Raw genomic sequence first — 5,493 nt, forward strand, 5'->3', positions numbered from 1 at the left:
CCACCAGGGAAGCCCCTCTTTTTTTTTTAAAATTGTTTTATTTATTTGTTTTTGGTTGCGTTGGGTCTTTGTTGCTGTGCACAGGCTTTCTCTAGTTGCGGCGAGCGGGGGCTATTCTTTGTTGTGGTGTGCAGGCTTCTCATTGGGGTGGCTTCTCTTGTTGCGGAGCACCGGCTCCAGGCTTCAGGAGTTGTGGCTCGCGGTCTCAGTGGTTGTGGCTCGCGGGCTCTGGAGCGCAGGCTCAGTAGTTGTGGCACACGGGCTTAGTTGCTCCGTGGCATGTGGGATCTTCCCGGACCAGGGCTCGAACCCGTGTTCCCTGCATTGGCAAGCAGATTCCCAACCACTGCGCCATCAGGGAAGCCCCACTCCATAAACTTCTGTTGGCTGAATGGACCCACTTCCTCTGGGTCAGGGAGGTGCTGGAAAGATGGTATGAATAAGTGCTGGCCCCCATCAATGAAGCAGAGGAGACCCGAGGGGGAGGCCTCAGATGCGGAAAGGAGGCCAGTAAGGGGGCTCACCTGTTTCAGGGAGGGCCCTGAGTGCCTGGATGAACACTTGGACCTTCCCCTCCTATGTCAGGGGGCATCTGTACGTTATCCAAAGCAGGACCACTCCCACTCCATCCCTCTCCTTGCTGCCCTGCCTCTCCACCCTTGGGGATCTCCCACAGACCCAGCCTACCCAGGTTCACATGGTCTATCCTGCTCCCATCAAGAGTGCTGCCCTGCTGTTCTCTGAATGAACCACAGAACCATGACTCCTCAGATCTCGGGACCCTGGTAACTTGTCCTGCCAGCCTGACCCTCCATGGGGCCGCAGAGCTTCTTCACTGGACCCAGGGGAAGGACAACTTGGCACCCAAGGCTCCCGTCCAGCACATGCAGTTCAGCTTTTTCTGGAACAACTCCAGGGACAGGGCGTTTTATTCATTCATTCGCTCAACAAGGAATTACTGGGCACCTACATACTCTGGGGCAGCCACTGTTGCAGGCACTGGAGATTCGGCGGTGACCACCATGAACCTGCTCCCTGCCCTCAGGAAGCTCACAATCTACTGAGAGAGAAAATGAGAACCAGGCAAACAAGTCCACAGACAACAAAATTTCAGATCGTGATGAGTGTCATGAAGGCAATTAGAACAGAGGACCTACGTCAGGACGGAGAACAGCTGGCGTGGCTGAGGCTCCCTCTGCAACTCAGAGAAAACAGGGAGGGCCCCTGGGAGGTGGCAGCATCTGAGCTGAGCCCTAAACAACCAGACAGAGCCACTGCTCAACCTGGGGCCCAGGCAGTCCAAGCAGAGGGAACAGCAGCTTCCCAGGAGAGGGAACTCCTAGGGCAGGAGTGAGCTTGGCACCTTAGACAGCCAGGGAGGGAGCGCAGGAAGTGGGAGGAGAGTGGAAAGGGTCACAGGGGTCAGATCATACAGTGGGCTTTTCTGTTGGCAGTGAGAAGCCACTGGTGGAATATGATGGGACTCCCCTTTGATTGGCTCAGCGTGGAAGCTGGGCTCAGGGGGTAGAGTGGAGTCAGGAAACCAGAGAGGAGGCTGCCTCAGGGGTCTGATGAGAGCTGACAGGGGCTGAGACCAAGGTGGCTGCAGGGCAGTCCAGGGAGAAGTGGACAGATTCAGGTAATACATTGGATGGACCCAGTTAGACCTGCTCATGGGCTGGATTCGGGGAATGGAAGAAAGACAGGCTAATGCCTGTATTGGGGGCCAGATGGGTGCTGTCCACTGAGAGGGGCTGCCTGGGCCTGGGGGCAGAACCAGGAGCCACGGGGCCATAAGCAATTTCCACTGCTGTAGAGACGTCTTCCTCCTGCCCAGCTGGAAGTGTCTCGTCCTGCTGACCAACATAGGACCCATATCAGAGAAGCCTGGTTCCGCCCTGACTCCACAGGAGGAGCTAGAAACCTTGGGCCGTCACTAAAATCCTCCAAGCCCCAGTTTCATTGTCCCTAAAATGTGAAAGTGACGCCAGTTTCCTGGCTCGCTGTGGGGACTCCACGAAGGCACGTGTAAAGCACATCTTGCAGGCTGACACATGGCTATCTGCCAGAATTGTCATTACCGGCCTTGCTATCCTGCTTCTTTGTCTTTGTGTGAACCAGCCCTGCCTCCAGAAATGGGGCTCTGGGAGAAGATGCCTCTCAGACAGGGCCAATCCTGGAGAGATGGGCTGTGAAAAGCAGGAAGAGGAGGGCTCTCAGGTCACCTGAGGCTTCAGTTCGGGCCCCGGGGAGAGGCTAGAGGAGCATGAGCTTTGACAGGAAAGAGACCCAACACCTCCCCTGTCCAGCCAGTGCCTTGACCCACCTGAGCCTCAGTTTCCTCCTCTGAGAAATGGGTACATAGTTGGCCCACGTTGAGGATGAGGTGAGACATGCTTTTAGGCACTTTCACCCAGGGTCAGACATACAGGCTGACCTCAGGAGCCACCAGCTCCAGGGTCCATGAGGACACCTCCAGTGGTCAGGGTGCATGTGGCTTCTGGGGCCTGGAGCAGCAGTGGCAAATGAGGAAATGGGGGGCCAGGAACGTGGATAGAGTGGGGCGGGAGCAGCCCCTATAGGAGCTCGGTCATCCAGGAGGACTCACCAGGCCAGTGTGTTCCAGGCTGGAGGTCAGGCCTGGAGTCGGCAGCCAGCAGTGGGACAGTCACGCCCTAGCTGCACCTCAGAGCCTTTCCAGGAGTTCTCGCTGCCAGGGGCCCTGGTCCCACCCGCAGGGAAGACTCCCCACCCCCCTCCCATCCTCTACGGTGCCCATCGCCCCCCCGCAGGCCCTCTTGTACCATCCAGTGCAGAAGGGTCTGCTCAGGGAGCAGCCCATCCTGAATGTCTGCAGGTGGAGGTCTGGGCAGTCTGGTCCACCTGCGGCCCCCCTCCCAGGGCTGGACTCTAGTTATCTGGGGATGGAGTGCCTGCACTCTGCTTGCCTTCGCGCTGTCCCTTCTGAAAAGCCCCATCTAGTCCCAAGCAAATAAGGAGGGAAAAGGGCTGTGTCCACACGCAAGAGATCTGGCTAGAGGTCAGCCAAAATCCAGCTGGAGAGGGTGCCAAGTGTCCTGGAGCAGTGGCAGCGGATTGAGACCGGCCAGGGACACAGCTGGATGCCCTGTGGGAGGGGATGCACCTCCCGCTTCCTTCTACGCCTGGGGAGCCGACTTCGTGCCAGGCACTGTTGACGCCCTACCTCAGCATCCTGGCTCTGGACTGCCATCCACACGCACAAATAAGAGAACTGAGAGGTTCAGAGAGGTGAAGACCCTTGTCCAAGGTCACACAGGCCTGCCTGGTTCCCGGGTCCTCTCCACTATCCCTTTCGCTAGAGACCTTGTGCTGTCCCCATCTTCCCTGGTGCTGGACATGGTGGCTTCAACGGCCCCTGCTCGGTGGAGGACGGCGATTCGGCGCTCTGCCCCTTTGTTGGGACTCGGGAAACCAGCCTCTGCAGTATTGAAAGTGTGGAGAAAAATGGAACCATTCATCCCATTCGTCCCTTGGTTTATAACTATGACCACCTCCACCGCCAATCCAGGTCACAGGCAGGAGAAAGTGCACCTCACCTCCGGGATTGGTTTCTGGACCCAACCCATGTCTGCTGGGATACTGCAGGTGCCCACCAAGGAGCCACTGACTCACCTCAACTTTCCACATCCAAAGGCTCTGAGAGGAATCCCAGCTACCTCGCTGGGTCCAGCCTGCAGGAGGCCTCATCACAGGTCCCCCAGGAGCTCTACTCCCCGAAGCCTACCTGTCCTCCTCCCTCGCAGGAAGACTGCTAGAAGTCACCTCCCGCCTCCTGGTATATCTAAGCAAGTCTCCCCTCCCGCTTCTCTCCCTCCTGCCTCTCTGCCAGAGGTACACCGGACTCCAATGCTCTTTAGGGGGAAATTTTTTTTAATTTTAAAAAATGATATGTGGACACTATAGAAAGATTTAAAAATCAAATGTGAAAAACAAAAAGCAAAGTTAAAACTTACCCACAATCCTTTTCTTTTTCTTTTGTGGTTCAGTAATGTTTAACATTTTCATAACCATCTTTTGGAGGCAGAAAAAGCAATACGGATTTCCCCAAAACCCTCACATCCCCACCACCCAGGGATAAGCACATTACTATCTAGAGAAACAGCCTTCTGCTCCTCCGTCCATGTAGATGGACAAACAGAGAGACGGAGCGATCAAAAATGTAGATTTTCGATTTCTTACAAAAAGGGGCTGTACTTTACCCATAGTTGTTATAGCTGCCTTCCCTGCTTCATAACTGGTCATAAGCATCTTCCAAAAGAATAAATGGGGCTTCCCTGGTGGCGCAGTGGTTAAGAATCCGCCTGCCAATGAAGGGGACACGGGTTCGAGCCCTGGTCTGGGAGGATCCCACATGCCGCGGAGCAACTAGGCCCGTGAGCCACAACTACTGAGCCTGCGCGTCTGGGGCCTGTGCTCCACAACAAGAGAGGCTGAGATAGTGAGAGGCCCGCGCACCGCGATGAAGAGTGGCCCCCACTTGCCACAACGAGAGATAGCCCTCGCACAGAAACGAAGATCCGATGCAGCAAAAATTAATTAATTAATTAATAAACTCCTATCCCCAAAATCTTAAAAAAAAAAAAAAAGAATAAATGGATAAGCACATCATCTGATGGCCCATTGTATGCTTGCTCCATCCGGTCTCCAACAATCCCCCACTGCTGGACACATAGGGTATGTCCAGCGTTCCGTAGGGAGAAGTCATGCTGGAACAGGCTCCAGGAGGAGCGCTGGGAAGCGGGGAGAGTTGTCTGTCTTGCCCACTGTAGCACCCCAGCACCTGGCACAGGGCTTGGAGCAGAGCGGGCTCCAGTGATGTTTGCTGGTTGAATGAACCAGCGCAAGCCAGCTTCTCCAGCACCCCCTTCCCCCGTGGCTCTGGTCCTCAGCCTGCAGCTGCACTCAGGTTCCCCAGCGCAGCCCACTGCACCTCTGCCTCGGTCCCCATGCCCTCAGAACTGCCCTCTCGGAGGTCCCCCGCACACCCAGCTCCTGTGCTGGCCAGCTGGCCTCAGAACAGCAGTGGACACGGTGAGCACCCCCTCCGCCAGAGCAGCGTCTCCCTGCCTCCAGGCTGGGTGCCCAGCCAGCCTCCTCTCCTCCCTCCCGATTCTCCTGGGCAGGGCCCCTAACTCCATCACAGCCATTCACAGATAGTCTCCTCCGGCACCCTGGGAGGGATAGCGGGGAGACCAGAGGCACGTGGCAGGGAACAGTGACAGGGGGCGCTGACCGATGTGGGGAGGGCCTCAGCCCCCACCAAGGAACCCCAAGTAAAGAGAAGCTGTGTCTGCAGAGCAAGCAGCCCCCTACCACCCCATCTTCCAACTAGACGGCTGCCCCCCATTCTCCCCACCACCCCATCTTCCAACTAGACGGCTGCCCCCCATCCTCCCCACCACCCCGTCTTCCAACTAGACGGCTGCCCCCCATTCTCCCCACCACCCCATC

This window comes from Grampus griseus (assembly GCF_964374135.1).
Source record: "Grampus griseus genome assembly, chromosome: 6".
Classification (NCBI taxonomy): Eukaryota; Metazoa; Chordata; class Mammalia; order Artiodactyla; family Delphinidae; genus Grampus; species Grampus griseus.